The 13,064-nt window shown below is 52.4% G+C and overlaps 1 long non-coding RNA gene across 1 annotated transcript; it reads left to right on the forward strand.

Moving 5' to 3' along the window:
• The first annotated feature begins 5,869 nt into the window (after window positions 1-5,869).
• On the forward strand, window positions 5,870-12,702 carry LOC141074002 (uncharacterized). The gene is made up of 2 exons (XR_012227113.1): window positions 5,870-6,034; window positions 11,573-12,702. It is a non-coding gene; the product is annotated as an uncharacterized lncRNA (long non-coding RNA).
• Window positions 12,703-13,064: the final 362 nt, after the last annotated feature.

Genomic DNA, 13,064 nt, shown 5'->3' on the forward strand with positions numbered 1-13,064 from the left:
CCTGCAGGGAAGGAGCCCCCCGCAGCAGCGCTGCACATTGCGCTGCCGTGGGGGGCTCAGGGAAGCATGGAGGGAGCCCCCTCCCTGCCGATGCTTCCCTTTAACCCCCGGTACACCGCGATCATGTTTGATCACGGTGTGCAAGGGGTTAACGTGTCGGGGGCGGTCCGTGACCGCCCCTGACACATTGTGCCGGGTGTCAGCTGTGATAATCAGCTGACACCCGGCCGCGATCAGCGGCGCTCACCCCGTGGGCGCCGCTGATCGCTGTAGACGTACTATCCCGTCCATGGGCATAGGGGCCCGGGTCCCAGGAACGGGATCAGCGTCGGACTGGCCCACCGGGGAGCCGGAGGATTCTCCGGTGGGCCCTGGCCCCTGCTGGCATACAGGGCCAGCAGTTGCCTTGGGCCCCCACTGCTCCAGGGGCTCCCAGCCAGTGCCACACAGCTGCTATGGGGGCCCTGCCAGCGGAGCAGCAGCGGGTGTCAGGAGGCAGGAGCCCCTGTCCCAGCTACTAAAGAGAAATGAATATTCACTGCGAAGCAGTGAATATCATTTCACTCTTGGTCTCCACTCCCCGGGGCCCCGCCCCCAGCCTAGGCAGCCGGCCCCGCCCTCAATTGCAGTGGAAGAGAGAGCGTCTCTCTCCCATCAGTCCCCTCTGCTCCTGACTCACAGCCGATGCGCGATGACGTCACCATCGTGCACCCGCTGTGTGTCTGGCAGATGGGACAGCTCCTGAGTCTGAAGCCGGCATCAGCGTGGGAGCGAGGAGGAGAGGTGAGTATTGTGATTTTTTTTTATCTATCTCTATATCCATCTATCTCTATATTCATCTATCTATCTTATCCATCTATCTATCTATCTCTATATCTATCTACAGTATCTCTATATCTATCTATCTCTCTATATCTCTCTATCTATTTCTATCTGTATATCTATCTCTATCTATATCTCTCTCTATATCTATCTATCTCTATCTGTATATCTATCTATCTATATCTATCTATCTCTATATCTATCTCTATATCTATCTGTCTGTCTATCTCTATATCTATCCCTATAGCAATCTCTCTATCTATCTCTATCTATATCTCTCTATCCATCTCTATCTATCTATATCCCCATATCTATTAATCTCTCTATTTCTATCTCTAGCTATCTATATCTCTCTATATATCTCTCTCTATATCTATCTATCTCTATTTCTATCTCTAGCTATCTATATCTCTCTCTATATCTATCTATTTCTATCTGTATATCTATCTATCTCTATTTCTATATCTGTCTCTATCTTACATATAGAGATAGATATAGAGATAGATTTAGATAGATATAGATAGATAAAGAGATAGATACAGAGATAGATAGATATAGAGATAGACTATCTATATCTATCTCTATATCTATCTCTGTATCTATCTATCTATATCTATCTCTATCTATCTCTATACCTATCTATAGCTATCTATATCTATCTATATGTATATTATCTTTATATCTATCCATCTATCATCTATCCATAGATCTATTTATCCTTTATCTATCTATCCATCTATCTCTATATCTATTATCTTCATATCTATCTATCGATCTATCTATTTATCCCCTACCTATCTACCTATCTCTCTCTCTATCTATTTCTATATATCTATCTCTATATCTACAGTATCTATTTATCCATTATCTATCTTCTATCTATCTATTTATCTAGTGTTATACCCTATGAGGGGGCAGCATTATATTCTATGAGGAGGTACATTATACCCTATGTGGGGGTGCATTATACCCTATGAGGGGGGCAGCATTATACCCTATGAGTAGGGGAAGCATTATACCCTATGAGGGGGCAGCATTATACCCTATGAGGGGGCAGCATTATACCCTATGAGGGGGTGCATTATACCCTATGAGGGGGGCAGCATTATACCCTATGAGGGGGAAGCATTATACCCTATGAGGGGGCAGCATTATACCCTATGAGGGGGCAGCATTATACCCTATGAGGGGGGCAGTATTATACCCTATGAGGGGGCTACATTATATTCTATGAGATGGCTGCATTATATTCTATTAGGGAGGCTACCCCAACTCCTGCTACATAACTAAGACCTGTACTGCCTTATATATACCCGGATATTAGCGCGTTTTACCGCACAATTGGTGGTCTTGTATTTCTTTCTATGTAGCTACATAGTGGGCCCCAAGAATGATTTTCTCTGGTGGGCCCAAGGTGTTCCAGTCCGACGCTGGACAGGATAGTACGTCTCATGTCAGAAAGGGGTTAAGGGATCTGTATATGGAGTCTACAAACTACAGTGGGGAAATAAGGATTTGTTACGCTGCCAATTTTGGGGTAAAGTCACATTTTTGTGAGGAAAAATAGTAAAATTGTCATTTTTTCCTTCCACATTGCTTAAATTCCTCTCACACTATCCGAATTCAGATATTGTCCTGTCAGAAAGGAGAAAACAGGGAGCGAAAGGGTTAATAGGACTCACAGGAGGAACCGGCCCAGAAAGCAGAAGGTCCAGGAGTGTCCGCCACATATATGACTGCTCTGTGCACACAGGACCTGTGATGAGGTCACAGGAGGGGAGGAGTCAGGGGTCACATGATCGGGGCCTCAGTGTGTGCAGGACTCAGTGTGCTGGAGCGCTCCCGATAATCAGCTGCGTGTGTCGCGCTGTGTGATAGTCACAGCACCTGCAAGGAGAGCGACACATGCAGCTGATTATCGGGAGCGCTCCAGGGATCCGGGGTCCCGATGCAGCTATTCGGTAAGTGATATCAGCCAATAACAACTTCTCCGACGATATTCGCTCATCTCTAGTAATAACAGCTCAAAGAAATTCACCGAACTTTTCATTAAGTTTAATAGCGAGACCCTATTAAATATTGAGCACCAGCGGGATGAAGCATTGACAGCGGCATGTAAAAGTGTGGGCGCCCCTGGTCAAAATGACCGTTATTGTGAGCAGTAAGATGAAGATGAAATGATCTCTAAAAGGCCGAACCTCTAAGATGACACATGGCCTTTGTATTTTAGGCAAAAATAATAATAAGAATAAAAATATATATAGAGAGACACATTTATTACAATTTCATAATTACAGCTGTATAATGAGGCCCAGGCTTTATAGTGAAGGGACAGGAGTGAGGGCCTGTTCCCAGGACCTACAGACTGAGGAAAGGGATAAAAAGCCTTCACTAGACCCCTGTACAGCTGTATAATGAGGCCCAGGCTTTATAGTGAAGGGACAGGAGTGAGGGCCTGTGCCCAGGAGCTACAGTCTGAGGAAAGGGATAAAAAGCCTTCACTAGACCCCTGTACAGCTGTACAATGAGGCCCAGGCTTTATAGTGAAGGGACTGGAGTGAGGGCCTGTGCCCAGGAGCTACAGTCTGAGGAAAGGGCTAAAAAGCCTTCACTAGACCCCTGTACAGCTGTATAATGAGGCCCAGGCTTTATAGTGAAGGGACAGGAGTGAGGGTCTGTGCCCAGGAGCTACAGTCTGAGGAAAGGGCTAAAAAGCCTTCACTAGACCCCTGTACAGCTGTATAATGAGGCCCAGGCTTTATAGTGAAGGAACAGGAGTGAGGGCCTGTTCCCAGGAGCTACAGTCTGAGGAAAGGGCTAAAAAGCCTTCACTAGACCCCTGTACAGCTGTATAATGAGGCCCAGGCTTTATAGTGAGGGGTCAGGAGTGAGGGCCTGTTCCCAGGAGCTACAGTCTGAGGAAAGGGCTAAAAAGCCTTCACTAGACCCCTGTACAGCTGTATAATGAGGCCCAGGCTTTATAGTGAAGGGACAGGAGTGAGGGCCTGTGCCCAGGAGCTACATTCTGAGGAAAGGGCTAAAAAGCCTTCACTAGACCCCTGTACAGCTGTATAATGAGGCCCAGGCTTTATAGTGAAGGGACAGGAGTGAGGGCCTGTGCCCAGGAGCTACAGTCTGAGGAAAGGGATAAAAAGCCTTCACTAGACCCCTGTACAGCTGTACAATGAGGCCCAGGCTTTATAGTGAAGGGACTGGAGTGAGGGCCTGTGCCCAGGAGCTACAGTCTGAGGAAAGGGCTAAAAAGCCTTCACTAGACCCCTGTACAGCTGTATAATGAGGCCCAGGCTTTATAGTGAAGGGACAGGAGTGAGGGTCTGTGCCCAGGAGCTACAGTCTGAGGAAAGGGCTAAAAAGCCTTCACTAGACCCCTGTACAGCTGTATAATGAGGCCCAGGCTTTATAGTGAAGGAACAGGAGTGAGGGCCTGTTCCCAGGAGCTACAGTCTGAGGAAAGGGCTAAAAAGCCTTCACTAGACCCCTGTACAGCTGTATAATGAGGCCCAGGCTTTATAGTGAGGGGTCAGGAGTGAGGGCCTGTTCCCAGGAGCTACAGTCTGAGGAAAGGGCTAAAAAGCCTTCACTAGACCCCTGTACAGCTGTATAATGAGGCCCAGGCTTTATAGTGAAGGGACAGGAGTGAGGGCCTGTGCCCAGGAGCTACATTCTGAGGAAAGGGCTAAAAAGCCTTCACTAGACCCCTGTACAGCTGTATAATGAGGCCCAGGCTTTATAGTGAAGGGACAGGAGTGAGGGCCTGTTCCCAGGAGCTACAGTCTGAGGAAAGGGCTAAAAAGCCTTCACTAGACCCCTGTACAGCTATATAATGAGGTCCAGGCTTTATAGTGAAGGGACAGGAGTGAGGGCCTGTGCCCAGGAGCTACAGTCTGAGGAAAGGGCTAAAAAGCCTTCACTAGACCCCTGTACAGCTTTATAATGAGGCCCAGGCTTTATAGTGAAGGGACAGGAGTGAGGGCCTGTTCCCAGGAGCTACAGTCTGAGGAAAGGGCTAAAAAGCCTTCACTAGACCCCTGTACAGCTGTATAATGAGGCCCAGGCTTTATAGTGAGGGGTCAGGAGTGAGGGCCTGTTCCCAGGAGCTACAGTCTGAGGAAAGGGCTAAAAAGCCTTCACTAGACCCCTGTACAGCTGTATAATGAGGCCCAGGCTTTATAGTGAAGGGACAGGAGTGAGGGCCTGTGCCCAGGAGCTACAGTCTGAGGAAAGGGCTAAAAAGCCTTCACTAGACCCCTGTACAGCTGTATAATGAGGCCCAGGCTTTATAGTGAAGGGACAGGAGTGAAGGTCTGTGCCCAGGAGCTACAGTCTGAGGAAAGGGCTAAAAAGCCTTCACTAGACCCCTGTACAGCTGTATAATGAGGCCCAGGCTTTATAGTGAAGGGACAGGAGTGAGGGCCTGTTCCCAGGAGCTACAGTCTGAGGAAAGGGCTAAAAAGCCTTCACTAGACCCCTGTACAGCTGTATAATGAGGTCCAGGCTTTATAGTGAAGGGACAGGAGTGAGGGCCTGTGCCCAGGAGCTACAGTCTGAGGAAAGGGCTAAAAAGCCTTCACTAGACCCCTGTACAGCTGTATAATGAGGCCCAGGCTTTATAGTGAAGGGACAGGAGTGAGGGCCTGTTCCCAGGAGCTACAGTCTGAGGAAAGGGCTAAAAAGCCTTCACTAGACCCCTGTACAGCTGTATAATGAGGCCCAGGCTTTATAGTGAAGGGACAGGAGTGAGGGCCTGTTCCCAGGAGCTACAGTCTGAGGAAAGGGCTAAAAAGCCTTCACTAGACCCCTGTACAGCTGTATAATGAGGCCCAGGCTTTATAGTGAAGGGACAGGAGTGAGGGCCTGTTCCCAGGAGCTACAGTCTGAGGAAAGGGCTAAAAAGCCTTCACTAGACCCCTGTACAGCTGTGTAATGAGGCCCAGGCTTTATGGTAAATGCTAGACTGTATGGGCTCCTTCCAGGTGTGATGTCAGCTTCTGGGGGCGTGTCATACCAGGGGGGCGTGTTCTGACAGCAAAGGCAGGAAGAGAAGACGCCATTACAAGTGTCTGTACCTTCTGGTGCAGAGAGAGAAGCCTACATTACATACTGTCTTGGCTGTCTCTCTGATGCCGGCGTCTGTGAGCAGTGTGGAGTTAGGTCAGCCGCGTCGGTGACAGACAGGAGGGTTTAGTAACAGGTTGGTGTCTTCTTAGATGTTTGGTTGATGGGGCTGATACTTGGGGCTAACTAGTGGGATTTGGGGGCTTACCTGGGAGCTGTTGGGCTCCCGGAGGGGAGGGGGGGATTAATGCACGCTGGTGGGGTCTGGGGGGGTTAATGCACGCTTACGGGGTCTGTTTAGGGTCTGGAAGGGTTAATGCTTGTGGGGTCTGCTTGGGCTCCCAGAGGGGTTCATGCATGCTTGTGGGGTCTGTTTGGGGCAGGGGGCTTGGGGTATATAATGCACACTTGTGGGGTCTGGTTGTACTTCGGGGGGTACTAATGCATGCTTGTGGGATCTGGTTGGGGAAGGGGGGTGGGGTGTTAATCAGGGCTGTGGAGTCGGTAAGCCAAATCTGCGACTCCGACTCCTCAATTTCCCTTACACCAACTCCGACTCCACGACTCCGACTCCCACACATATTGCTTATATTTAAGTGAAAAATTTATTGTAGTACAATGTGAACCTCAGACATTTAATCATTTCTATGATACAATAATCAAGATATTTAGATAGAACAGAATATATATTGGTGTACTACCCGGTTTTCATTCTTTTTGGTACATATATGATATGGATAGACAGATATGGATAAATGGATAGATAGAGCAGATTTCTAATCTGCTTTTGCTATTGAAAACATTATCTATGAGCTCAAAAACCTTTCAGGTGATGCGGTTTTTTAAAAAGATGATCAGCTTTTGCAACTGAAAAACGTATCCTCAAAAAACACAGGGAAAACGCTGTGTGTGAATGTAGCCTTAGATCAGGAATATAACAGCCATTTATAGGACATTTCATAACTTTCCTAAAATCCTATGAAAAAATATTCAGCACATCCTGCATTGAATTACTGTACCCAATTTATTATATATTTTAGGAGTCGGTCCATTTTATACCGACTCCAACTCCACCAAAATGAGCACCGACTGACTCCACGACTCCGACTCCACAGCCCTGGTGTTAATGCACGCTTGTGGGGTCTGGTTGTACTTTGGGGGGTTCTAATGCATGCTTGTGGGGTCGGGGTGGGGGGTTAATGCATGCTTGTGGGGTCTGGTTGTACTTTGGGGGGGTTCTAATATATGCTTGTGGGGTCTGTTTGGGGGGTGGGGGTTAATGCACGCTTACGGGTCTGGTGGGTTAATGCATGCTTGTGGGGTCTGGTTGTACTTCGGGGGGTACTAATGCATGCTTCTGGGGTCTGTTTGGGGCAGGGGGTGGGGGTTAATGCACGCTTGTGGGGGTCTGGTTGTACTTGGGGGGGGTTACTAATGCATGTTTGTGGGGTCTGGTTGGGGGTGGGGGTTAATGCACGCTTGTGGGATCTGGTTGTACTTCGGGGGGTACTAATGCATGCATGTGAGGTCTGCTTTTGGCTCCCAGGGGGGGTTAATGCATGCTTGCAGGGTCTGTTTTGTCAGGGGGGTGGGGGTTAATGCACACTTGTGGGGTCTGCTTGGGCTCCCAGGGGGGCTAAGGCTGGCTTGTGGGGTCTGTTTGTCCTGGGGGGGGTTAATGCACGTCTGAGGGGTCTGGTTGGGTCTCCGGGGGGGGGGGGTGTTAATGCATGCTCCCGTGGTCTGGCTGGGTACAGGGTGTGTTAGTGCACGTTTCTGGTGTCTGCTGGTCCCGGGAGAGAGGGGTTAATGCACGCTTGTGGTGTCTGGTAGTCCCGGGAGAGGGGGGTTAATGCACGCTTGTGGTGTCTGGTAGTCCTGGGAGAGGGGGGTTAATGCACGCTTGTGGTGTCTGGTAGTCCCGGGAGAGGAGGGTTGATGATGCACGCTTGTGGTGTCTGGTAGTCCTGGGAGAGGAGGGTTGATGATGCACGCTTGTGGTGTCTGGTAGTCCCGGGAGAGGAGGGTTGATGATGCACGCTTGTGGTGTCTGGTAGTCCCGGGAGAGGAGGGTTGATGATGCACGCTTGTGGTGTCTGGTAGTCCCGGGAGAGGAGGGTTGATGATGCACGCTTGTGGTGTCTGGTAGTCCCGGGAGAGGAAGGTTGATGATGCACGCTTGTGGTGTCTGGTAGTCCCGGGAGAGGAGGGTTGATGATGCACGCTTGTGGTGTCTGGTAGTCCCGGGAGAGGAGGGTTGATGATGCACGCTTGTGGTGTCTGGTAGTCCCGGGAGAGGGGGTTTAATGATGCACGCTTGGGGTGTCTGGCAGTCCCGGGAGAGGGGAGTTAATGATGCATGCTTGGGGTGTCTGGCAATCCCGGGAGAGAGGGTTAATGATGCACGCTTGGGGTGTCTGGCAGTCCTGGGAGAGGGGGGTTAATGATGCATGCTTGTGGGGTCTGGTTGGGGGTTAATGCACGCTTGTGGGCTCTGGTTGTACTTCGGGGGGTACTAATGCATGCTTGTGGGGTCTGCTTGGGCTCCCAGGAGGGTTAATGCACGCTTGCCGTGTCTGGTTGGGCCCCGGGGGGGGTTAATGCACGCTTGCCGTGTTTGGTTGGGTCCCGGGGGGTTAATGCACGCTTGCCGTGTTTGGTTGGGTCCCGGGGGGGTTAATGCACGCTTGCCGTGTTTGGTTGGGTCCCGGGGGGGTTAATGCACGCTTGCTGTGTTTGGTTGGGTCCCGGGGGGGGGTTAATTGGGTCCCGGGGGGGGTTAATTCACTCTTGCCGTGTTTGGTTGGGTCCCGGGGGGGGGTTAATGCACGCTTGCCGTGTTTGGTTGGGTCCCGGGGGGGGGGGGTTTAATGCACGCTTGCCGTGTTTGGTTGGGTCCCGGGGGGGGGGGGTTAATGCACGCTTGCCGTGTTTGGTTGGGTCCCGGGGGGGAGGTTAATGCACACGCAGGGTTGGGTAGTCCCGGGGGGGGGGGTTAATGCACGTTTGTGAGGTCTGGTTGGGCTCCCGGGGGATTAATGCACGCTTATGGGTTCTGGTTGGATCTCAGGGGTTTTTAATGTACGCTTGTGGGTTCTGTTTGGGTTTCTGGCGGGATTAATGCATGCTTGTGGGGTCTGGGTGGGCTCCTTACTGTGGGGGGGATTATTGCACGTTTTTGTGGTTTGGTTGGGCTCCAGGGGTGGTTAATGCATGCTTTTGGGGTCTAGTTGGGCCCTGGGGGGGTTAATGCACGTTTGCGGGGTCTGAGTGGACCCTGCATTAACCCACCCCAGAAGCCCACCAGATCCCACAAGCGCGGAGGGTTTAATTCACACTTGTGTGTCTGGTTGGGCTCACGGGGAGGGGGTTAATGCATGCGTTTGTGGTCTGGTGGGCTCCTTGGGGGTCTAATGCAGGGCCCAACCAGACCTCTCAAGCATGCATCAACCCTTCCCCGGGGCCCTACCAGACCCCACAAGCATGCGTTAATCGACCCCCAGAAGCCCAACCAGACCCCACGAGCGTGCATTATCCCCAGTAGGGCCCCCCGGGGACAAACAGACCCCACAAGCGTGCATTAACGCCTCCTGGTCTGGTTGGGATCTTGGGACGGGGGGGGATTTAATGCGCAATTGTGGTGTCTTGGGGACTTGATGCTAGGGCGAAGGGGCCTGTCTGCATCTGTTGTGACTTGAAAGGGGTGGATTTATTTTGGGGTAGGCGCTCGACTGGTAGGGCTTTTTGTTTGGGGAAGAGGTGCCATCTGGTGGGGGTTTATACTTTCGGGGGATGGACATCCGACGGGGGATGGACATCCGATGGGGGTTTATGATGGGGAAGCTGGACATCCGATGGGACTTATGCTGGGAGGGGGTGGACGTCCGATGAGGTTTATGCTGGGGAGGGGTCAGGGGTCGACGTTCGATGAGGTTTTATGCGGGGGGTGAATGTCCAATGATGGTTTTATGCTGGGAATGGCATCCAATAGGGGCTTAAGGGGGGTGGACGTCCGATAGGGGCTTAGGCTTAAGGGGGTGGACGTCCGATAGGGGTTTATGCCGGGGGGGGTGGACGTCCGATGGGGGCTTATGCTTGGGGGCGTGTGGACGTCCGATGGGGGCTTATGCTTGGGGGCGTGTGGACGTCCGATGGGGGCTTATGCTTGGGGGCGTGTGGACGTCCGATGGGGGCTTATGCTTGGGGGCGTGTGGACGTCCGATGGGGGCTTATGCTTGGGGGCGTGTGGACGTCCGATGGGGGCTTATGCTTGGGGGCGTGTGGACGTCCGATGGGGGCTTATGCTTGGGGGCGTGTGGACGTCCGATGGGGGCTTATGCTTGGGGGCGTGTGGACGTCCGATGGGGGCTTATGCTTGGGGGCGTGTGGACGTCCGATGGGGGCTTATGCTTGGGGGCGTGTGGACGTCCGATGGGGGCTTATGCTTGGAGGCGTGTGGACGTCCGATGGGGGCTTATGCTTGGAGGCGTGTGGACGTCCGATGGGGGTTTATGCTTGGGGGCGTGTGGACGTCCGATGGGGGCTTATGCTTGGGGGCGTGTGGACGTCCGATGGGGGCTTATGCTTGGGGGCGTGTGGACGTCCGATGGGGGCTTGTGCGCTTGGGGGCGTGTGGACGTCCGATGGGGGCTTGTGCGCTTGGGGGCGTGTGGACGTCCGATGGGGGCTTGTGCGCTTGGGGGCGTGTGGACGTCCGATGGGGGCTTGTGCGCTTGGGGGCGTGTGGACGTCCGATGGGGGCTTGTGCGCTTGGGGGCGTGTGGACGTCCGATGGGGGCTTGTGCGCTTGGGGGCGTGTGGACGTCCGATGGGGGCTTGTGCGCTTGGGGGCGTGGGGACGTCCGATGGGGGCTTGTGCGCTTGGGGGCGTGGGGACGTCCGATGGGGGCTTGTGCGCTTGGGGGCGTGGGGACGTCCGATGGGGGCTTGTGCGCTTGGGGGCGTGGGGACGTCCGATGGGGGCTTGTGCGCTTGGGGGCGTGGGGACGTCCGATGGGGGCTTGTGCGCTTGGGGGCGTGGGGACGTCCGATGGGGGCTTGTGCGCATGGGGGCGTGGGGACGTCCGATGGGGGCGTGGGGACGTCCGGTGGGGGCGTGGGGACGTCCGGTGGGGGCGTGGGGACATCCGGTGGGGGCGTGGGGACATCCGGTGGGGGCGTGGGGACGTCCGGTGGGGGCGTGGGGACGTCCGGTGGGGGCGTGGGGACGTCCGATGGGGGCTTGCGCGCTTGGGGGTGTGTGGACGTCCGATGAGGGGTTTTGCTTGGGGGTGGAGGGTGCATGATGGGGATTTATGCTTGAGCGGGCATCTGATGGGGATTTATGCTTGGGGGAAGGGAGCATTTGGGCTTTGATGGGTTTATCCTGTGGGGTCCACTGATTAGTGTGAGGTGGAGGTTTATGATTGGACAGGGGGGGGGTTACCCTGAGTGGCCTTCTGGTTGGTGTGCGGGGTGGTTAATGCTTCATTTGGGCACACAAAAAGCTATGTTTGTATGCTGCTTATGCTTGGAGGGTACACCACCAACTGGCATGAAGCTAATCCGTTTTCGCTTAGTGTCAGTAGGAGGCAGACATGGGTCCGGACCACCCAGGCTGGTTTCTGCCTTAGGTCTTGATTTTTTTTATTAATGATTTCCCTTTTTCTTTCAGATATGGCGTTTAAGGGCGACAGAGTGGAGTTATCACTCTGATCTCCCACCTAGAATTGTCACTACCATATCATCTGTGGTCTACGAGGCAGGGCCCTAACACATCAAGAGTGTTTGCGGTTTTCCGGCGGACAGTCCTTGCCACTAATCCCCCTACCCTCTCGCCCCCCCATATCCAGATAGAGTAGGGAGGGAAGACAAATCCCGTTACCTGCCAGTCGCCTGAAAGTCTGTGTAAAGGTTAGGATTTGAAATCTTCAGGACAGGTATATCCTACCAGGCAGTGAGGGGGCTCCATTAAAAAAATGAAGGGACAAGACAAATATGTCCTAGTTTTCCCCTGAGCAATATGGACATCTCCTGGGGAAACCTTCCTATTCATGCGGCCTCCACGTTTGACAGAGGCTCCTGCGACCCTACTCTTAAAAATCCAGGCTCTCGTCTAGCCTCTGGTGGCCGGGCCACACCACCTGCGCCCTGAACAATCATGCACGCCAACTTTCTAGTGCTTCCTGCCCTCTACCTATCAGGGTAAGAGTACTTTTCTTCGGCAACAGAAGCCTAAACTCCTGCTTCCCAAGAGGTGCACAGTCCAATTGTGGTTTCGGAAATGTTCAGTCCAAAAAAGCAACCAACAGGACAACTCTCCTACCCGCCAGGAAAAGAAACCTTCCTTCAGGCCCAACCCCCTCCTGGCGTCCACAAACCCATCAGCGCTGGTCTACTACGCCTGGATCTAGCAGACTCCCTTTGGCATGACGGGGCGTTCCCACCTTGGATGTCTCTCAGGGTTGGTTGCTGTCTCCTTCTATTCAAGGCTGGTATTATGGTATCTGGTCCTAGACACCGGAAACAGGCCATGGGGGGCCGAGCCACAGATCCATCAGTCCTGCCCGCATGCACCAACAGCATATTACAGTTGTACAATACATAAGAAATGCATTGCATGAAACAAGCAAAATTTTTCAATGCAAAAAAATGCACTTTTATAAAATTAAAGGTTTCTATATATGTAAGAATGTTATTTAGCCAATATTTCTGTAAGTAAAAGTCTGAGATTTCTGTGGGAAATCTTAATTTGTTCCTCTTAAACTGGTTCTGAATGTAAATAAAACACTGCTCTGATCTCCATGTTGTAATTTAGCCTTTTATTTCATGCATGGACAAGCCCATGATGCATCTGTGTAACACATGGAAGGTACTGTAATAACTGGGTTAGGCTAGTTTCACACTAGCGTATCTACACGCAGTGCACGGCGCCCCCTCTGGTCATCTACTATCGCACATCGCTGCATGCCATCTGCGCCCCCTATCTTGAGCATAGGGTGCGCAGACTGCGCTAGTAGGATTTTGCGTGCGCTGCGCTCTTTTTGACTGTGCGCCAAGCGCCCCAAAATGCAACATGGTGCGCTCGGCGCACCGTCAAAAGGGCGCAGCACACGCAAAATCCTACTAGCACACAGTCTGCGCACCCTATGCTAAAGGTAGGGTGC

The sequence above is a fragment of the Dendrobates tinctorius genome, unplaced genomic scaffold (assembly GCF_039654945.1).
Source record: "Dendrobates tinctorius isolate UK_male_01 unplaced genomic scaffold, ASM3965494v1 ptg000322l, whole genome shotgun sequence".
NCBI lineage: Eukaryota > Metazoa > Chordata > Amphibia > Anura > Dendrobatidae > Dendrobates > Dendrobates tinctorius.